Source organism: Limanda limanda, chromosome 9 (assembly GCF_963576545.1).
Source record: "Limanda limanda chromosome 9, fLimLim1.1, whole genome shotgun sequence".
NCBI lineage: Eukaryota > Metazoa > Chordata > Actinopteri > Pleuronectiformes > Pleuronectidae > Limanda > Limanda limanda.
In genome coordinates, this window is record NC_083644.1 from 25,894,277 (window position 1) to 25,916,523 (window position 22,247).

The 22,247-nt window shown below is 41.1% G+C and overlaps 1 protein-coding gene across 1 annotated transcript in view; it reads left to right on the forward strand.

Annotated features, from left to right (window-relative positions):
• The first annotated feature begins 512 nt into the window (after positions 1 to 512).
• The window catches only part of gng12b (guanine nucleotide binding protein (G protein), gamma 12b), a 28,664-nt gene continuing 6,929 nt past the window's right edge, over positions 513 to 22,247 (forward strand). Inside the window, exons 1-2 of the mRNA XM_061078072.1 lie at positions 513 to 660; positions 7,691 to 7,755. The gene's annotated coding sequence lies outside the window, so the exon portion shown is untranslated. The remainder of the gene's footprint in view (positions 661 to 7,690; positions 7,756 to 22,247) is intronic.

Below are 22,247 nucleotides of genomic sequence, written 5' to 3' on the forward strand. Positions count from 1 at the left end.
ATATTAAAGTCATAAACTCATCATCAGCTGGCCAGTCAGAGCAGACTAGGATTTCAAGTGATGGGGGCGGAGGGGGAGGGAGAGCTGAATCAGCTGTGAGAGAAATTTATAGAAGAAACTGAAGCGTTTTCTCAATGTTGGAGTCTGCAAACCTTTTAAGTAGAGCCCCAAATTAAGGTTATGAATCCCCGAAACGACCATAAAAGGTCTCATTCAAGTTTAAGTAGTACCAAAGAGTGTATGATACAGTGGCTATGGAAGGTTCACTGTTACCAACAGGGGGCGCTGTTGTGTTGTTTTGCACACATGCAGGTCCAAGCCTAGCAGCTTGTGCAGTCGCCTGCAGCAGTCAGATAGATGTGTGTGTCCGTGTCTGCTGTCACTGTGCTCCCACACGCACACGCACGCACGCACGCACGCACGCACGCACGCACACACAGAGACACACACACACACACACACACACACACACACACACACACACACACACACACACACACACACACACACACACCAGCAGGGCTGAATGTCAGTCTTCTCTCTGTTGAAACTTCACACTCGACACAGCTACACGTCTTTTATTCTTCTTCAATTCAAAGGATTGTTCATGGCTTCACTTTGAGGAAGAACTCATTTGGTGTCGGAAACACGACAGGCCAGGTGAGTGTCGACAATAGAGAGATTAGTTAAAGAATAATAATCTGAGGGGATCTGTGACATGACAGGGAGGACTTGTGTTTGTGTGTGTGTGTGTGTGTGTGTGTGTGTGTGTGTGTGTGTGTGTGTGTGTGTGTGTGTGTGTGTGTGTCTGTGTGTGTGTGTGTGTGTCTCTGTGTGTGTTTGTGTGTGGTAAAGTAACAGCAGCTGGCCAGGTGTGACCCGCAGAGGAGTCACACACAATGAAAACAATCACCTGTGGAAAAATGAAGTGAGCAGTCTATTTGTGGAAAATTACATGAATGTATGCTGAGTTTCATGTTGATATGTCAGCTTTCATCTGGTACATGGTGGAGAAATATAACAGGGGTCAAATGAACAGGTGTTTAAAAACAGCTTCTCTATTATATGTTTCTGTGAAGCTTTTAGTTCTTATTAAAAGTAAGTATCAGAAAGAGATAAATGGTGGCTGGAAATATCCATTCTATATCTCGACTGCTTTATTTGAACTAAGTCAGTCTCTGCCATAAAGCAGCCGAGTTATTGACAGTCAGAGAACACTGTGTAACGCCTTCAAATAACATGTTATAGTTGTCTGCATGCCATACTGGAGAACTACCATGTGAATGAGTGACCTCACCAAGACCTCCCCTCCCTCAGTTTATGGGTTTACATTAAATGTAATGGCTGGTGTTGGTGTGTGGAACATGCTCAGAGGCATGTAACATGTTTGAAGGAGAACAATACCATTGCTTGTTGCTCTTGTTTTTCTGTCTGATTCTGCACATTTATAATGTGACCTCACTGGAATGTGTCTTTGTCTGAACAACTGAAATGATGTTTGTAAAGATATGAAGCAGTGTGTGGTCAGAGTGAAATTTCTCTATTCTACATCTGCTTTCTAACCTTGACTATGTAGCTTTTATGCCTCAACCTTGGCTTATATTTGGTTCAGCTGATATTGTTGTGACCATAAGGGTTGGCACATGCAGATTTTATATGTATATTTACAGATGTCGCCTGTTTGGAGAGCGTTCACTCCGATCCATCAGTTGTGTGAGACTTACTGTATGTAGAAACTATTTTGTAGTTGTCTACAGTTCTTGACAAAGTAGAGATGACAACTACTGAACGATCTACCAGGTAGCTTGGTAATAGGATGCTGTATAGATCAGTAGAGATCACCTTAAAGTTTGGTTCACATCAATCCAGTATATGTTTTTCACTTCGTTTAACATTGCGAGATTTTTCAACTTTTTCCATGATTTCTCAGGGACTAATTTATGGATCGTGATGGAAAAAAAATCTGTCATGTTTAAGCGGCCGATATTTATGTGTGTGTACATTTGGTGCAGATTCAAACAGAAAACTCTTTGATATGACAAGGTTCAGGGCGAGCGGCAGACATGCCCGAAGTTATTGAGGTTCAGTATCATTGCTCAACGCGAGCTGTCTTTATCCCTGATAGTAACACATGATTTATCACAATAACACCGATTTTTGCTGCTGCGCAAACTGATGCTAAACTGTCGTGTGTGAGCTGTTCTTATGATATGAATATACTTTTGTAATGTTTTGTTCCCCTTTAAAAAAATATATCAACATATAAATCAACATAATGTTGATACGCAGGGAATCCAAAGGCAGGCCCAGGAGGGAAACTGCTGAAATCTGATTGGCCCTTAAAGTGCCCCTTTTTTGTATTATTACTTTCAATGAAGCGTGGTTTCGCTCAAAGCTATAGAGCTTCCAGTAAACAAGGGATGACTTAAATGTACACTTTACTGAATCGGCAATTTATTTAGAATTTGAATCGATTGCTTAATGAACGTTGGACAAATAATTGACCCTGTCTAAATTATGGCCCTTATATTGCCCTTGATTTTAAAAAATCCTAGATCTGCCACTGTTATACTGTTATACAGAACTCTGTTTTGCGCTCACACTACCTCCGTATTATTGATCAATTTTTATTTAACAGTGTTAATATAATGTTCAAATCTTGTTTGATAATAACAGATCAGAAAAGTGTGTGGCTTTTTGGTGCTGACGAGGTTTTGACCATGTTGCCCGGTTACACCAAATTCACCAATGCAGAACGTAGCACGGTTTAATCTTGTGAGAGTGCCACCCCCCACCCAAAACACAACGCTCTCTCTCCCCATTCACCTTCTGTCCCTCGACTCAAATTCCAAGCTCAGCCTCCTGGGAGCTCGTCCGTGCGTCACTGCCCTGGTCACAAAGCCCTCCAGAGAATGCTCACAGTCAACATAGTGGAGCTGCCGCTGTCAGCCACGGGCCCTGTTAGTCCACAGCAATATGTGAAAAATGCTGCTTTGACGCACTTCACAGCTCTCCCTGCCTCCTCACCGGAGCACATCACAGCAATGAGGGCACTACAATTACACACTCACTGAGAATGAGATCTACACAGCACACAAAGCATCAACTGCTCATCAGCAAGTGATGACGGCTTAAACCTTGGGCTCTTTTTGTCCATCATAGATACAGGTGCCAATTTTTCACTTAAAAATATCTTTGCTCACTAACTCAAACTGTGAGTCCCAGGTATGACTCTCACTCTGTCTTTATAAAAGCCACATCTTGTGATGGTGTGACCCTAAGCACAGACACATTAATGAAAACAGAATTGCATGAAATTATTTGTCTGCAGTCTCTCAAATTTATTATATATATATATATACACAGTTGATCACACAAAATAAAGTAATTTGACTTTTGTGACCTTTAACATGATACACATTTTCTCCATTAAACAATTACCTCATATGAATAAAAGGCGACAAAATAATTGATAACAAAACCAAGAATATTTCATCTATAAATGTATAAGCTATAATAATGTCCTGTAATAAGTTCTTTACAGAAAGTGAGTCAATGCTCATAAATCTGCTTCATCATAAAATAACGGCCTGGTTTCTGTACAAATATCCCAGACTTTATATTTGTTTTAGTAACGATACTTAGATAAACCGATCATAACAAAAATGTCAGTGTGCATGTAGGTGCAGAACTTACCAACAAAAGTTTATCCAAACACTGCATTTTGTGTTTTAGTGTGATGAAGGTTCATTATGTAAACAGGCTTTCTATTAGCACAGTATCTGAAGTGGTTTGAGCTAGTTTGAGAGGAAAAATAGTTGAGACTGTTGTCACATTTTTGGGATAAAGCTAAAGCTCTGTTTGGTCTGGTGGGATACGGTTGTCAAGTAGCTGGGTGTTGCTATGACAACCTGACAGCAGCATGGATAAAGTACGGCCTCCATGTCTGTCCTCATTTTCAGTCCATTACAGGGTTAGCAGACTGCCATGCATACATTCACACTCACAGGTTGATGCTTTATTCTTACTGTGTGTACATTATGTGTTTCTGATTCGTGAGAGGTAACAGGTATACGCCACATACGGTATTTAACAGTCCTGCGTATGTTTGTTCCTACATATTTTGTTAGGAATATATTTATTCCTAATAGCGTGGGACAAGACTTGGCAATTGATTGAGAGTAATTGATCTCGGGAATTACTGCTGTCAGACTTAAAAGAGCGATGTAGGGTGAATTTTGTTTGCTCAATATCTTGTTTTCTTTTTTGTGACGTGATAACAATAAATGCTGCCTCACTGTTGCTATGCCCTTTACTACCTGTCTCATGGTTGAGAGTGACGCGCAGGCCTGAGTGACAGCACACAGGACACCGGTCAGTGTCACCCTGTGTATGATCTCACTGACATTGTGTGACCTGTCATATTGTCGCAGTGGGATATTTATAGGCCAGTGCTCTGTGCAGTCCCACAAGATGTGCAGCTCCACTGACACAACAACCCAGCCCCTGGTCTCCGTGCTGCCTCTGCTCAGCATCAGGGGGAGGAGCCTCCTGATAAAGCCACTGTCATTAAATTTAATTATCTGCTCTTTATGGCCTCCCCATAGTCAGCTGCTTCCTGTGGGTCCAGTTAGCACTGCTGTATAATTGGTTGGATTATGTACTGTATATCTCTCAGTGTACTATAAATACAACTAATATAAAAACACAAAAGTCAATATAGCACGTTTAAAATGAGTCTGTGTGTGCACACTTGTTTTTGCCGGTCCTCACTTTGTGAACCCCCTTTAATGGACTGATTGGGGGTTAAGACTTGGTTTTGGGTTAGGGTTAGAATTAGGTTAGGTTAGATGAAGGGTTAGGGTTATGCATTTAGTTTGAATGGTTAGGTTTAGGGTAAGGGGCCAGGGAATGCATTGTCGTCACTAAGACAGCTGTACAAACGTGTGTGTGTGTGTGTGTGTGTAATTTTGAGCAAAACCCCTACAGAGTGACGACATTTTTGCCGGTCCTCTATGAGGGTTAAGATTTCTTTTTGAGGTTAGGGTACGGGTAAGGAGTAGGCATTTAGATTTGATGCATAAGGTTGTGGCAAGGGGCTAAGGAATACATTCTGTTCATGAGTGTCCTCACTTAGACAGAAGTGTGTGTGCTGTTCAGGATACGTAGGTAAAAACAGCAAATGCTCAGTGACAAGAGAGCACCCACCCTGTGCATCTCAAAATCCAAACTTTATTTCTTTGCAATACATTAGTGTACTTTTTGAAAATGTCAATATGATGTAGCTGGGTTTCAGTACACAAGACAAATCTGATTTAAATCATTTGATGCACTGAATGACTAAATGAATGAAAGATGAAAGACGGTTGGTAACCTAATGAGCCAGAGGGACATAAACCTCTGATGACGCCTGTGTCAGTGTTATTACCTTGATGACATCCCCAGCTAGTGAGTGTTCAGATGTTGTATGTGCAAAACAACACATTTGAAATGTCATTGATGTCATCTTCCCTGTTAAGTGGTCGACCTAATTAGCTCCCATAAGACTACATTATTGTTGAAACTGAGTTTACTGTGACTCTCCACCGCCCTGCACTGGACAGAACGGTGAATTATGAACTACACATGGCAGAAAGAGGTTGCTTAGCAACTGGAATGCAGAAGGTAAAACATCTTTGGTTTCATCTGCGTACAATGACAGACCCGTTAGTGTTGGTCTGACAGACGAACAGTTATTCTGCGATGGTGTGATATGGTTCTGTGTCATATAACTGGGTTATATATCTCTCAACACATCAACACAAGCAAATCCAATCTGTTGTTTACCCTGAACATATGACTAACTATTCTCAGTCCCTGTCCTGGAAACCAGCTTTTCTTTAATGCACTGAACTTTATTCATTCAGCTATAGGGTCGCTGAGCAGAAAGTAACTTTTGGTTTTAAATACCCAATCAGTTATTTTCTGAAAATTTGGAATTTTTTGTATTTTATCTCAAATAAATGAAGAAGAGCTGTTGTTGTCCTCTGTTCACAGACATGGCTTATGCAAGCAAACCATTTGCAGTATCATAAAACATTTGCAAGGCAATAACTTTATGTAATTGATTACTTTTCATTTGAATGGAAGCAGCAACAGCAGCTGTGTATAGCATTGTCAATCTTAACACACTATGCCTTTAATACATTTTCTGGCAAAAAAAGGACAAACGTTACTTAAATGCACTAAACTACATCTTTCATTTTTGTTCCAGCCTCATGCAGTTTTTTGATTGAATGAAAAAGCTCTTATAAACCCTCTGTGCATTTCCAGAACACAGACAGCCGCTTTTGACAACTAGCTGGAGAACATATTGAGCTTTTAACATCTAAGCAGTTGTTGGAGACTTAAAAACTCCAAACAGGAAAGCGAATATTCGACATTTATTTGCCATGTGGCTTCTTTATACTCTATATGAATATGGACGACATGACAGGTCCCCAATAGTGAGACTATAGTGTATACAACAACCACTTGGCTGCAGTAGAGGTCATAATCCCTGCCTCATCCATGTTAGTAGATCGGACATTGACCAAAATAAAAACCCGGAATCTGTGAGCCTTGCATGACTAGATTTGGTCAGTCTACCTTTCTGTTACTAACCAACCTGTTTGCCTGCCTGTCCTTTGCCGGTGCTCTTTGATTAGTTATTCGATGCTATAAAAACAGGGTGAAATGTCATGATTGCAATTGGTGGAGCGTGTGCATCTGTGGGACCTTACTATCGAGGTTCCATTCCCTCATCACTACTGTGCAGACTGGTTCCAAATAAGCAAGATGACAACATTCAAATCCTGGAAGTCTCAACTACCTTTTCTGGATTGATACTTCCTCCATGTTTATTTACAGTCTATGGAATATGTTCACCGCAACAATTGAATAACTTGATAAGTTAATGTCTGTTTATAGCTTCTTTCACTGCTTCATGTGTCTTGGAAATGATTATTGTTTATTGAATAAATGATAATATACTAAATGAATTTGGAATTTCAAACCTCCTCATTCATAGTTATTTTATCTTGAAATCAAGGAAGTTTGCTATATAAAATCTATTGATAACTAGTATCTGCTGCTAAATGCTCTAATGCAAATTCTCCTTCATGTATATATGAGTGTGTGATAAACAGTTAATGTTTACACAGTATTTTTGGACCTTTACTTTCTAGTTCTCACCATGAGGCCCCTCCCCTGCTTGTTGTGACAGAGAGTGTGAAGACAAACAGAAAGTTCTCAGATCAAGGCACTTGCCATCTAACTGGTTTCACTGGAATGTGGTAATGAATGCAAATAGAGTGGAGGCCAGAGAATCTCCACCCACAGCTGATTAGGTCTGACAGTGCTCTTCTCATTTTATCTAAATGACGAGGTTGGTTTCAGTGGAGCGATATTCAATAAGCTCTCACAGGCGTCTGAGAAGAACAATGAGACATCTAAAAGTTTCAATTTCCAGATTATCCACACTAATTTGTCGGTGTTTCTGATTAGTCTAAATGTGCTGATTGTGTTGGGACAGTTTTTTCCACACTCTTGACTCCAACCCTCCTCTGCAATGAAAAACTAGACTTTCCGGCGTGGAAAACCCATTTCATTTAACTGTTTGGTTTGCTGTTGCAGTAATTTCATCCCATTTCCCATTTGCTTTTCTTTCCAGATTGATGCTGCTCACAGAGACTGTGGTGCCCCAGACCCTGCTCCTTGAGATCTTTTCCCACACAGGTCAGTGTCCATGTTGATGAAGTTTTCTCCCATTCAACGCTGCTGTCGTTACCAGCGTCCCCAGCCTCTACTGTAATTGAGAGAAGGCTTAGGTTACAAACATTGTTTCACCAGTCGATCCATTATTAATCAGAGCTGGTCCCCAGTAAGTCTTTCATATCTCCAGTCACACTTTATGAGCTGCCTTTGAGGTGCTGCCCTCTGCTGGTACATGTACAGTACTGCGTTACTAGGCTGTTATACTTTGCATTTGCTGGTAAATGTGGAAATTGAAGTCACACTGAAAGATTATTAACCCTTCAACAACTTACCTATTTTTGTATTCTATTGTACTGTTCGACCACCAAATTGATGATTCATAACTGTCACTTAATATTATTTAGGTTTGAAGTTACAGTTTTTCACAATTGTTAACACAAGTTTTTCAAAACAATAACGGCTTTCTCAAAACTGCACACAGACAACTGAAAACCTCACACACAAAATGCTAAACCTGACACTCCCTTTGCAAGATGACTCATTGCCATCAAAATGGAACTCATGTTTTCATTTGGTACACACAGCCATATTTTCAAATGACACACACATACCATTTATTGAGTACACACAACTAAGCATTTGCTTGCACACTTCCAAGCATTTACAGCACACTGAAGTGCAAAATTGAAAACACAATCATCAAAATGGAACACACCATATGAATGACAATGACTGAAGAATTAGCCATTTCTCCTTTTGTAAACTGTCTCAGTGTAGGCCTACTTTTTTCATAGTCAAACATAAAACAGCACACAAATATGCATCAAAAAAGGTTTATTTCGGTACACACAGAGAACAGTACAGTACTGACACAGACAGCATGATAATGCAAGTTCAACACAGTGGGCTACAGTGAGACACTGTAGAAAAGGAACAATACTGGATTACAGGTACTATACATGCATGTGTCAGTGCTGAATGTTTGGTTCTTACAAGCACAAATTCTCGCCGTAACTCCTTGATGCATCTGTGTTCTGTTCGAATGGGACCCTGTTCACGTGTTTCATCCGCATGGCATTCCTATGAAGAATACGGTCCAATGTAGAGAGGCTGACGGTCTGGACGTTTCTAAATGTAGCATGGTCAGCCAGGATCCTTGTTTTTATTTGTTTGAGCGTGATTGCGTTGTTCTCACAAACCATATCTACAATTTCAGAGAAAGTCAGAGTCTATGCAGATAAGGGAGTGTGAAGTAGTGCCAAATTGGGTCAAGCTATTGGTACATGAAGTGAATGTTGTGCAAATTGTGCCGAATTTTCGCTTTTTGTGTGTTAACAACTGAGAAAAACTGTAATATTATGAATTGATATAAATATTTTATTTATAATTTATAATAAGTTATTTGTTTGTAAGTTATTATGCCTTCATTTATGTTTTTGCACTGAAATGTAATCATAGCAGAAGGGTTAGTCTCAATGTTTCATGTCTGTTGTTTTCAACAGTTAAAAAACAGTTCAACAGTTTGTCCTCAGATGAACTTCAGACCTGCAGCACTGCAGTTTTCAGAAATGAATCTCTCTTAGAATTCATGTAGCTGCTCAACAAGTATTTCCCCTGGTAGCTGCTAGTGTGTTCACCACATATACAAACCTGTAATGTTTTCACTAAAATTATTGTTAGTACATGATGTGAATAACCTCTAACTCTATGTTCAGGATCAACAATGACAAATTGTACCTCAATTCACTTCTCTAATCCCTTTTACACGTGTTCATTACAACAGGATAATGCTGATACTAAGAGGATCTAGTTTGAGGACCAATTACCTTTTTTTTTCAAGAAAAATTGTCTTAAACTAATATCCATATATTCAAAGAGAGTTGTTGGTCACTGTATTTGTTCCATTCCTAATGTAGCTCTAATGCACTTTTCTCTGATTCTCAAAGCAGCTCTAACTATGATATGTAGTTTAATTCATATTTTGTTCCTAGTTCACTCAATAACTTAGTGTTTTGTAAGATCCTCCACTTATAGTGGAATTAAGAGAACATGGGGATGATGTGGTTGAAGTTTTGAAGCTGCAGGTTTCTATTATTTTACTGAAGCTTTTCCTATTGTCTCTTATCATTGAATTGCAAAATGTTATGAATTTACTAAGAGAAAGGGAGGTAAGAAATGCTTATTATTGACTATATCATTCAGTTTTATTTATATAACTTACCAGCCTGTGAATTCCCTGATATGCTTAATTATTTTGCTATTGACAAATGTGATAGTTTGTAATGTACAACTGCAATCTGAAAGTAGCAAAAAAGAAATAGAAATGATCTCACTTTGACTTTGGGGGATGCCCACTTGGTGCTGACACCTCATATAAACTCACCTCTTATGTTGGGATCGTATTAGAAAGAGATCTCCCTTCGCGCCCTGTATGAGCAGGTGTGTGTGCACTTAGGGTTAGGGTTAGGTCTGTAGTAATATATTTATTCCACATGATGGCAGCGTCGGGCAGTCTATTATCTCCGTAACTCAGCTATAAGAACACCCTTTTTCATTTCAGTGCTCTGTCTGCTTTATTGTTCTATTAAACAAATCATTAGCTCTAATAGATTATCCTGCACTCTCCTTGCTTGTCCTTATTTGGTTTGGCTGACGAAACTCAAATCAGGAAGCTGCCTATATTTAGAGCAAAAAATACATTACATATCCTACACCTGCTACTTTTTACATATTATTGGGGTTATTATGTGTGACAGAATTGTGTGATGGCACGTGTTGCATAAAGCAGAGTTCTGCACGGTGAGATATTCAGTACATACTAGAACTTGAGGTCGAATGAGGTGACATCGCTAGGGATAATGACACCCAGATTTATATAAAGGTAGGTTGTTTGAATAAAGTTTTATAATGCCGGTAACAGGAAGTAAAACTTTTATTGAATCAACATAAGGTCAGAAAAAGCTTCACATTAACAGTTTGACTGCATCAACAGCACAATTAGGTCTAATTAAAAAATAATCAATTCTAATTAAAAATAATCACGTCTAATCAAGTGTAATCAGTTGCAATTGGCAATAATATGAGAGCTAAACAGTTTGTCAGTGAACATGTGTTAAACAAAGGCTCTTTCTGCTGCCGTGCAGGTGTGCTGCTCCCAGGCTGCAGGGCCTCTATTGTGCTCATGCTGGCAGAAACAAGAGCCGGCTTTCTGCTCAGTGACACCCCTACTGAGAATCTGCATTGGTGGGAAATGATGAATCTTCCCGATCACTGCTGGCATTATAAAAACAACGTGATTGTAATGATCATGTGAGAGGTGTAAGGGTCAGGCTGAATGAAAAGTTTGGGCTCGGTGCAACTTGAGCTGTAGAGTGTCCGGCTGTGTGTTTGTGTATGTGTAGGAGGAGGTTTACACATTTACTGCATTTTTTCTTTGGCACCCATGGCAGATCCCAGGCCTCTTCAGGCATGTCCTCCATCCTGTTTCATACAGTAAGCCTGTGCTCATATTTGGGCATCTTCCTTCCTTCTGCTTGGTTGCACGACGTCCGCTTCCTGAAGAACCAGCCCCCGCCTTCCAAATCTTCCTCCCACTCCCCCCATCTTGCTCTCTCAGTCTCTCTCTCTCTCTCTCTCTCTCTCTCTCTCTCTCTCTCTCTCTCTCTCTCTCTCTCTCTCTCTCTCTCACACACACACACACACACACACATACATACACACACTCCTACTCATTTTGGTCAGCTATGGGCAGAGGCGGGAGTGGCTCTTCCTCGTGCAGGAAGTAATGTGGTTAATACTCATTTGATCACCAGTTGTGATGGCTTGCATCCACAACCAGCAGGCCAGCACTGGTTGATTTACTTTTGTGCCTCTTTTGTTTTCTTTGTGGTTGCAGATGCCATCAGTAACCATATGTTGAGATGGATGGAAATAGCTCATATGTCTGCATGTGAAGCTGTTTGTTTCTTGCATGCCACACGTGAAATGTGCTAAAATGTTGGGAGCAGAAGGAAAAAGAAAAAGCCTGTTTGATCTGACAGAGACAGATCTGAATGTATTCTAGACCTTGTCCTCATGCGCAATTTCTTGGAAGTCTCCTCCTCTGTCCAGGATCTACCGGGAAAATCAAACAAATCTTGGACATGCAGAGACTTATGTTTGTCATGTTATTTATGTACATGGATCTCTGATTCTGGGATTTCAAACAAGGATCAGTGTTCACTGTGTGGCCTCCGGGTGCATGCAGATACCACTTTAGATTAGCCACCCTATCTGCACTGCTACAATGTAGACACATGGTCGCTTTGAAGTAGGACATCTGTCTCATCAAGTTTTTGCTACAGGGCACAGAAACTATCGCTGGAGTGTAGCTGGAGCTGGTTCAACCTCTGCATTTGACTTTTATCTTGTTCTTGTCATAAAAAAAATCTATACACACTCAACCACATGTATTTGATTACGTTATGTAGTTTATTGGCACATATGATGCTTGTGGGCAGACAACAGAAGCCATCCGACGTCAAGCCTTCACGAAACCGTTAGCGTGAATGAATTATGACTGCAGTTTCAGATGTGTAATTACCATGCCCCCCCCCCCCCCCCTGCTTGTTGCCTCTTTGTGACATATTATCAACCCACTCAACAACTAGGTCACTGCAGATCCCGTTTCCATGGGCAGGATTCTCACCTAACTGCCTGCCAGGTGCTGTCCTCAGCTCTGCCTGTGTGAAGTGCCAGGAAGGGTGCATGCATGTATTGTTTTTTTAGCCACGCTAGCATCATGTCTCTACGGATGGCCGTGTCAGCAGGCCGGGCCGGTCCCAAGAGGATGAATCTTACACACCAGTGACTGTGCACAGGTGTTGGGGAGTAACTACAGCATATGAAGTTGTTGTAAACCTTCTATGGCTGCAGCAGACAGCAGATTCTAAGTTTGACTTACAGTTTAAAAATGAAAAAGTCTGAGGATGTGGCGTTAGAAAGGACTGATTCTTCCAGATCTATGTAGTCTGTAGATTTTAACAATCGAGTTCCAGCAAAATTGACATGACTTGCAATTTGTTTGAATATATCAAACGACCAGCCCCTGCACAAGTCAGATGAGGTTGAACATTTGACTTTGCTCAGCTTGTCCGTGGGGCCTCCTCGGCTGTAGGTGAGCCCAAAGATTTATGATCAGGCAGTTGAATGGTGCAAAGTCAACAGCCATATATTAATTTTTTTTATTAGGCATATTAGTTCAGACAGTCTGATGCATTTCTAAACTGTATCGAACAGGCCATTACAGTTTGAATACAAACGTTTCTCCCTACGTTCGACTGAATATTCAAATTTCTAATAAAGAGTGAAAGCCCTCCCCTCACCTGTGCTTGAAGCCAGCCACTTCTAGCATTACACTCAAATCTCTCAACGTCAGCCTTCTAGTTGCATTGGTGGTAAAGTAGGTTCCAGTTGTTAACAAGGATGTAATACTGAATTGGAGAGTTGCTTGAAATCTGATGCATGCTCCCAGAGGATGAATCCTTGGCATTGTGTAATACCTAACTGCATTTCCACTTTGTGGTCTTGAGTGAGGTCTCAGCAACTATTGATTAGATTGTATTACATGTTCATCCATGCTCCCCTGTGGATGAATTCTAATCACCCTGATGAACTTCCTGTGGTTTTAAAGGGTGACTTCATGATCAAACACCTGCTTAACTACAAACATTCCCACCAGTGCATTTTCATTTCAAGTACGTCCTCACAGAGCAGCTGGGGGAAGGCTGCAGACCACATTCAGTTCTCATTTGTCGTTCTGCAGGTTTGTGCTCAGAATATATTAGAAAGTGCTTGTTCATAGCTTCTCTTGAGAACCCTCTAATCATGACTGCAGGGTCCTGATAATAAACAGTGCTCAGTGCTTGCTTTATCTGTTTGTGTGCTGCTGTGTCCACTTTGAAACACTCCCGTGCCACGTGTCTGCCAGACAAGAATTCCAGCCACCCCGATCTCTGCTGCGGGAGCCGTCCAGGGAATGTCGGCCGCCTGTTAACAAACACAAGAGTCTGGCAGTTAAGAGGGCAAGACCGAGCAGCAGTTGGGATGTCACCCTGCCCAGAACATCGGCCCCGCCACTAGTTACATGCCTGAGATTCTTTTCTACATGCTGCTCTTCCCTGGTCTGATTATCTCTTTATAACATTTTCCTCCACCAGACAGTGGCAAAGGAAATATTTTCTAGACCAGAAATAAATTGCTTTTAATTGCACTGCTTGCAAGTATACACATGATGGTCTGTGCCGCTATGTAAAAATGTGCCTTTGATTGAAGTTCATTTCTGGTGGAACAGGGTGGTATGCAGCAGGCCGTTGCAGCTGCGTTCCATTGGAGTTACACTGTTCTGAAAACAAACCGCTGCAACCGGCCCGCACATACTTTCCCTGTGAGATCCTGGTCGCTGCTTTGAATGAATACAGCATTATTTGAACTTTATGCACCAGACAGGGTTTGAATATCATATAATGTATGTCATTGTTGAGGTAATGCAGAGCTTTGGTCTGGAGTTCTTTAATTTGGATAATAAGCAGGTTAAAGTGGCATTAAATTCAATGAAGGAGCAGACTTGTCTCGGTCGCTGTGACCTCATGACGGCATAAATGCGCTCACTCATGTAAATGTTTTACTCTAGCGTGATAATGTGTATTTAAACATAGTCTGTTTTCTTTGCTTTGTTAACCCATAATCTGGTAGTGTTATCAGACAGTTTTCTTTTGAGAGACAGAAACCAGTTGACTTTCAAGTCTTGCAAGAAATACTGTGAATTAATTTCCTGAACTGTGGTGGTTGGTGTGCATGTTTTAGAATTTGCATGCATATTTATAATTTCCTCTTTGCAAATATATTCATTTGTTTCCCTTGTCATAACTTGGCACATTAATGCTACTTGATGGCATTCCTCTACTACTGCACGTGGTGTATGAACTAAAGATGTGCCTCTATTTGCATGAGTGAAGGTAACAGAGGATACTGCAGCTCAGTGTCACACCCTGGACTGAATACACACTCACAGGTCCATCAAGTTCAACAGGAGTTCAACCGTTTAAGGAGCAACTGAAGTGTTAGTGGAGCCTGGAGGAGACTCCGCTCTGTCTTATCACAGGATGAAAGGTCGTTGTCCCCTCAGCTCGAGTAACTTTCATTTCTAACTTTCTCAAAACGAAACTTGGTAGATTACCTGCAACAAGCTGTTCTTTGAGATAAATGGGAACGTCGGCATGTTGACAGTGCAAAATACTTTGACATGCATAGGTTTAGCAGAATAAACATGTGCAATGACTTATTTAACCATGCAAACATTTGCTAATCAGCACTAATCGGCACAACGTACATATGTAAGTAAAATATTAATCTGCAAAATAACTGGGAAATATAGCTGTTATATAAATCTAGGTAAAATATTTATTTATAAAATGAGGAACTTTAAAGTGAGATACATAAATACTAGAAAGTTTATACTAAAAAGTAAAATATTAGTGCGTCTGTACTTTCAGTAAAAAGACCAATGAGTTTCACAAATGTTGCGTCCCAGTGATTTTAGAAAAGTTTCACAGACCCTCTGGTTTGTTATTTAGATCCGGTTTGGTTGGAGAATAACTTCCAGTGTAAGAGCATTTCCAGCAGAATGCAGGACTAATCTGCAGCGCTTCTCCACAAAAGCACACGTGATTTTCCTGAAACAACTGATCACATTCAGCTCGTAAACCATATGAAACTCGTGTGCTCACTCTGAAACCGTCTCCTCTGTGTCTGCAGTGACCCTTGTGCAGAACTGGGTGAGGTGGATGTTTGGAATTCCTTCACTCTTAATAACACCTTTTTTTTCATTGCTCAGAATCTCACTGCTCACCGTGCATGTGCAAACTCTCTGGAATACTGTGCGCAGGCCAAAGGGCAGATTACTAATGCGTCAGGACTGCAGGTTTACAATCAGTTGGCTTCCTGAAAAGGGAGACGTAGAGAGACAAAAACTGCAGCCAGTTGCGGAGCCTCCCTAAAAAGGACACCCTGGACATGGTGTCCACCAAAGCGGCTATTACGTGCGCTGCCTGGTGCTCCGCCTCCCCCATGGTTGCTCATTATGTGCAGTTTAGTGCTCACTCAGCTCTCGGGCGCTCCAAAGTTCACAGGAAGGAAGAAAGGGGGGGGGGGGGGAGTCATTCCTGTCACTGAGGTCAGAGAGCTGTGTTTTTCTTCCCAGCCCTCCCCTTATTTTGTCTCTGTTCATCATGATAAGCACTGAGGTGGCAGCAGTGAAGACATCTCCCTATCACCTTCCACCACCTTCTCTCAGGGCTGATTAGATCATCCTCTTTAACTATTTACACCACACAAGTCTCACACTCTGCAGTCACTGTATATTTGTACACACTATCCTATGTTCTACGTTGGGTTTTTTGTGCATCATGCGGTGGTGGGATGTGACGATGGACATTTACTTTGTTACTGTAGTTAAGTACATTTTTCATGCATCAGTACTTTACTGAAGAAGATTTTTTTTCAGGTACTTTCACCCCTACATACTGTATATCAGCAAATACCTGGGCCGCCTTTTCTCCTCTACAGTTTCACAAACCATTGCATTAAATGTTCACATTGTATACATTATTTAAAGGAATCGGTAACGAGAGGGGAATTGGCCGACTGATCCAATCTGAGTGGGCAGGTAAAACTAAACTCTGCCTCCTTCAATGAGAGCAGCACTCACACCTGAAATAAGAGCTGAAAGAGGCCGAGACCCATGATGATGAAGCTGCATATAGGTTACACTCAGCAAGTACATTCACTTTGATTCTTTGAGTTTATTTAAAAGAAAGTTGAGGTTTTTTTTCCCCTTTCAGTTTAAAAACAGAACTTATTGATTTCACGTTCAGATTTCGGAATTCTCTCACCGTTATTAACCCTGCTGGTGCTTTCCCTCACGCTCATGCCGATTCTGTGCCTTTGTTGCTTGTTGCACAAACAAATGTGTGTTTGTGTGGTACTTTTCCTTGAGAAAATTTTTGTCTATGTATCTGCACTTTTACTTTTAATACTTTAAGCAAAAGTAATTACTTTCTGACTTTCACTCAAGTAGAACATTTATGACAATGACTTTGACTTTGACTTGAGTACATTTTTTTGATCTATTCCTACTTATTTAAGTAAATTTTTTGAGTACTTCCTCCACTTCTGTTATCATGTGATATAAATACATCATAACTATTGCTAGTTGTATGAAAGTGGGATGCCTATGACATAGCCTGTAAAAAAAAATGTTCATTCAAGTTTTATGGCAAACATCATGTGTCACATACGTACTTCTTCCATTGAGATTTTAATTTACTGAGGTGTTCGATACAATGTGAATGACTGGGAGAATATGATTTATCAAGCAGTGTTTTAAATGCAATGCCATCTCTAACCTATATTACTTAGAAAATAATACCACTGACTGTGGTAAGTTAAGGTGAGAGATTAATATCTTGAAATCTGGGTCAACTGGAACAACTCCTTTCAAGAAGAAAGAGAAAGTGTATGAATCTAAAAAGCAGCTGTGGTTCTTTGTATAAGTAGTGCTTGTGTTATGTGATTTTTTGCAGAGCTGTAGCTACATTATTTTTTATGTTGACAATAACGTTACGTCTCTTGTGTCATAACATTTTTGTTCAGGGAACTTGGGAGTTATAGCAACCTTGGGGATTAAACAGGATTACACATAGAACATTTAAAACTGGTTGATTCCAATATTTTCAAGATAAAAACAGATAGGGTTACATGATTCACCATTTGCCTGTCAGAAATTAGTCAGAACAGAGGTAAAAATCTTGATATTTTATATCAACAGACAATATTTGCATGTAGTGAATGGTTAAAAACATAATCCTAGCAAAACAAAAAAATAATAATTTATTATAATATTATATATTTGATAAAAGAACCTTCATTTTAGGTGTCTGATCAGAATTGTGTAAAAGTTGAGGGGATGCAACGTGGAACCACTTGCATCAGTATTTCTAAAATCCTTGCAACAGCTCTTTTGCCTGATTTGAAGTCCATGGAATTGTGCTGAAAACAGTGTTGTTAAAGTGGTGCAGGATGAATTATTAAAGTAGCACTAAAATTTGTCAGGAAACCTTTACACGCAGTACCCAGCAACAGTGTATACCATTTTAAATAAATCCCCTCTGTCAATAAAAGAGGGAATAAGAAACCCTAGCATGGATGTAAAACGATGACTGTGTGTGTGCATGTGTGCTTGTTAGACGTGGGAACTAGGAAAGGGAGAAAAGGTGAGAGAACTCTGTGTAAATAACCTCAAGGGAATGGCATGAAAACGTCAGCTAAGGCCATGAAAGAAGAGCTGCTGGTGTTTATCCTAAAGCAACTGGTCGTGTAGAAAAAAAATCGAGTCAGCCTCTGGGATTGACATTTCATTCAGTTCTCCGCCACTTTCACACAACTCTGTTTGCATAAAATAACCGGTTTAGAAGCTGCACGTGATGCAAAACATGATCGTTGTGTGGCAGTTGGAGCTGGAATGAGAGGAATCTGCTGCAGCTTGTTTGGCGTTCCTAAGTGACCTGAATGAAAGAGCTGGTTTTCATACACAGAAAGAACCTGTTTAGCAACATGCACGGATTTCTATTAATTTTCCTGAATGGCAGGGTGGTGCAGCTCAAGTGCTGGATCACTTTAAGAGCTGTGAATCGCTTGTTTGATGCCATGTGAGAGCGTCGGGCTAAAGGTGGTGTGAGAATGTGGGACTGTGGGTTTACTGAATTCCTATCCGGTGAGCAGAGCATTGGTTTCTGTCTAGACAAAGCTCGGTTGTCGGGGAGACCCAAGCAGATCCAGGACTGCCCCAGTCTCCAGGAAGTATTGGTGGGAGGCTCTTATTTTCATCCCGCTAACTTTTCCCTCCTTAGGGGATTTCAAGAAATCCAGTCAACTGCCCAGAGCAAGTTTTTCTTTTTTTCTTGGCGGTGGGAGTTTTTCTCCCATGATGGGGTGGATACTGTTTTGTGCATTTGTGCAAAGATATCAACGGAATAAAAATCAAACTGCTTTCATGTCTCCCACTCAGCAGGAAATAGCAGCCTGGCCCACCTTGCACACAGAGGACACACACACACACACACACACACACACACACACACACACACACACACTCACACACACACACACTCTCTCTCTCTCTCTCTCTCTCTCTCTCTCTCTCTCTCTCTCTCTCTCTCTCTCTGTCTGCTCTCAATGGTGTAATATACTGTGTCTTATCTATTAAATCTGCACCTTTTTACCTCCTGACACTAAACCACAAAAGCAATTCTCAATATCTGTGCTCCTGGAGCCCCTCTGTATGGCTCTATTGTCTTTAAGTGAGCAAGATAAGACACAGACAGTCAGCGTGGCGACTCACGGCGTTAGATCAGGGAGCAGACAGGCCTGACTAAAGGGTTCATTAACTGTTACTCTCAGTCGTGCCCTGAGGGCTCTTTCCTGGAGCCGCGTGCACTGTTCCACTGCAGAGGCACTTTCCTGGTTTTGGAGGTTTGTAGCGATGACAGCAGAGTTATGAGGTGTTTCCAGGAAAATAGAACAATTTGGAAAAACACAAAAATAACCCCGTCCCTCACCTGCTGGTGGATTTTTGAAAAAGAGGAGAACTGTTAACTCATATATGCTGCAGCACCTCATGCATCCTAACATCACTTTGAAGTTTAGGCCCATTATTAGTGTCAGTCTTAAAGTCGGAACTTACAACTGAGAGTAGACACAACTCCAGTATTTTATCACCATGACTCTCTTGTGTGGCCACTGAATTTCAGTTTAATGACGGGGTAAGAACCAGACAGACTTCTTATGTTCCATAATCTTAAATATAATTTCGAGGGTTAGGGTTGAAGACATAATTTGGAGCCAGAGTCTGCCTCAATCATAATGTTTCACCTCCTTTTTATATCATGAAATAAATAATTAAAACCAAACTTACGGAAACATTCAAATTGGGCCTCACATCAGTGTGATTAGAGCTACCGTAAATGACAGAAGCTATTATTAAGAAAAAATGAGTTTGACATGTAGGAGTTGGGTATACTGCAGTCAGCCACTAGGGGCCGATCAAGACACTTGGCTTCAATTTTGTCTTCCATCTTTATATGCAGTCATGCTCAAAACCATTAATGTCCAGATCATAGGATTCGACCTCTGGAGATATGTATCCAATTCAATATCATTACAATGCATTCGGAAGCCATTGAGATATTTTTGTCTTCAGCTAAAAGTGCAGGAAGGACTGACCCTGCCATCCATGCTGCTACTGTGGAAAAAAATGTTGTGGGGGAAAAAATAGCATGAGAACTCCTTCGTCTGCTCTTATTATTCAGCAGTGATGCACATTCATAAGGTCTGCATGACAACCACCACCCACTTTCAGCTGTGTGACAGCTTTTCCCAACAGCTGGGGGCCCATTGCATTGCATCTGGTCTTCCAGATTTAGCATCCCAGAAATAGTCTGTGTCAGTTTTTCACTTTTCTGCGATTGCCAAAGAATACATTTACCAAAATCAACTCTTTTTTTTTGGAAAACAATCAAAGCAAACCAGGGAGGAAACTTTGATCACACGCATGATGACATGTATAGTAAAGCTGCAAGCTGCAAGAGTCACCAGAACTTCAAAGAGAGCGTTAATCCATGGATGTTATTTACTATGCCTCTCCACAGGGTGTGTAGGAAGGGCTATAGATGAACTTATACCTCATGGAATCATAAGGCACATTACTCAAAGCTTTGAACTTTAAAATGGCAGTGACACACACACACACACTAATATACACACTGAAAGGAACCTGTTGTTCTGCACGTGGGGCCCAAGTGGGAGGAAAAGACAGGTTGACAGAGACTGGAATCTGTTTTCCTGTGGCTGACCTCACCCTCGACGAATGTGTTGCATGCCGCTGCAGAGCTCACAGGAAAGGTGTACAGTGGACTGTGGAGCCCAGAGAGAAACTCGCAGCCTGTGACTCAGAGGTTTGGAACCCTCTTCTCCCTTTTTAGTCTGCAGCGCAAACACCCAACTGTGTTTCTTTTCATGTCGGCTGGCTTCACACGGGAGGTCTTCAAAGCTCTTTGCACAACACCTTAAAAATCTGTCACCATCAAAGCTTGTAATCGATGATGTTCCTGCACAGATTGTAATGTTATAGCATTAGTCATATACAGTGTGTCTCAATATGTGTCTGTCTTTGGGAAGCCTCTGTCTCTTTCCTCTGCACGCCTGACTGGACAGTCTGGCTCCCAGATAGCATCAGGCTGTCTGAGATTAACGCTCATGAGGGCGCAGTTAAACTTGTAAAGAGCCCTGGACTCCTGTCCTGGAGCCTCTGTTCTGCACAAAGCCCAAATAGCAGTTGTAAGTGTGGCACAATGCTGATAGCCCTGTCTGCATTGTCCCCGTGCCTCTCAAATGTGCCTAAGCCTCGGAGCTTTTTGTAGAGGCAGCCACAGATCCTGGCCCAGGAGCAGAATGTGGAGCCCGCTGCTGTTGTTGCCAGGCAGTTTAGCAGTGTTTCTCACAGATAATGGAGCTGCTCAGTGTCCCTCGGCCCGGCACTTTTGGAACTGGGCAGCTGATAAGTTATCATTTAGGCTGCAGCTCCCAGTCTGCCTTCTGTTTATCACACACTGAGAAACACCTCTGTAATTGAGGAACAAAATGTGTATTGTGCTCACTCATTATACAAACAATGAAGACATACAAAGAGTTACTGAAGTTTGTGGTGGGGAGAGATGCTTGATGTAATGCCTGATAGTGCAACACTGTTCACTGCGATTAATGGGCTGCAACAAGCACTTGTTTTCATTATCAGTGAAAAGAGAGTGTCAATACAAATACATGTATTATTATATTATTATTATATTGCAGACCTCAGAGTATGAGTTAAACAAATCATGTCAGTGTCTTCCAACGTTAGTGTTTTCATTACAGAGTTTCCCATTTGTGTTTCTATCCCTGCACTACCACTCAGCAAACACACACTGTCCACAGAGCAACACAAAAAGAGAATATTCAATTAAGTTTAATAATTGTATTAGTTTGAAGCCACATCATAGCAATACATTATCTCAGGCACTTAGTAAAGGTTGAGCCCTAACACCATTATAGAGAGACCAGACTCAAGGTGTGTGTGTGTGTGTTTGGGGGCGGGGGCACCTGCCCCAACTGGTTGGTTGAGTGGAGTGAAATGGGGGAGAGAGGAGAAAGAAACCAGGAATACATAACCAGTTATGTTTTTAATTAAGTGTATTTTTGATTGACTGAATAACGGTAGACAGGGATCTCGTCACAGGTTCTATGAACATGAGAAATAAATGTTTTTTAATATACTGTAATATGATGTGTGAGCACTGTTCCATCCCCTATCTAATGATGTTGGGATGCTGGAGCCGATCTCAGTGATGCAGTCCATCACAGGGCTGATCTACAGAGACACA